The sequence below is a fragment of the Eurytemora carolleeae genome, unplaced genomic scaffold, assembly GCF_000591075.1.
Source record: "Eurytemora carolleeae unplaced genomic scaffold, Eaff_2.0 scaffold2299, whole genome shotgun sequence".
Lineage (NCBI taxonomy): Eukaryota > Metazoa > Arthropoda > Copepoda > Calanoida > Temoridae > Eurytemora > Eurytemora carolleeae.
The window spans coordinates 19878-20868 of record NW_019398183.1 but is presented as its reverse complement, the minus strand read 5'-3'; positions in this window follow the sequence as shown (position 1 = coordinate 20868).

Below are 991 nucleotides of genomic sequence, written 5' to 3'. Positions count from 1 at the left end.
CATGGGCTGCACTCGTCAGGCTTGGACAGAGCCCTGACAGCCTATAGGCTATGGGAATCCTGTGCAGTCCCAGGATTCTTGTATGGGACAGAGGCAATGGTCATTACCAAAACATCAGTTAAGGAATTGGAGAAAATCCAGCACTCAGTTGCCTTGTTCATCCTGCAGCTTCCCCAGTCATCTTCCCAGGTAATGGGATGGATGGAGGCAGGTTTGCAGCCAATCCAGCAGCGCTTGGATACAAAATCCGTGCTCTTTGCTCACACTCTTATAGCAGGGAAGAAAGATCCGATTACCAAGTCAGTAGTAGGTACTACTCTAGCTGATCTTACAGATCCTGGAAGAGGTTGGAATACAGGACCTAAACAATATATCCAAGAGAATGCTCAAGAGACGGATGCGAGAGCACCATGTTTCCCAGCTCCGGCAGGCGAAATCAGAACACTCATCGCTGCGATGGCTGATTGAGCCAAAAGACTGGTTCAAACTGCAGGCTCACATAAATGACTCAAAGCAGTGTGCAGTTTTGAACCAGATAAGAGCAGGTGATGCAGGCCTGGTAAATCAACGTCCCAATCACCTAGGCCTAATGTACAAGGAATGTCCATGGTGCTCAGCATTGGGTATCAGAGTTCTGCTGAACGAGCTGCACGTCATCCTTGAATGTCCAGGATCAGGACATGCAAGGCGGGCCACAGGAATTTATGTTTTTCTGAAGGCCTGGCTTCCATTGATGACCGAACATGCTATCATGATAGAATTCCTGGGGGGGGATGGTGCGGATGTTGAAACAATGATGCTAAGAGGAGATTGGACCTTGACAGTCCTTGAAGAGTGGAGGTTAGCAACCGCTCAGCTTTGACCAGGTAAAATCGGGTGTAGCTAGTGATAGGCTGTTGCAGGGTACGCATCGTGACTTTGATCACGCCTTTCCTCCAGGTTGTACCCCTCCTCGTAGTAGGTGGCCGGGTTGGTTCAGGATTTTTCTTAC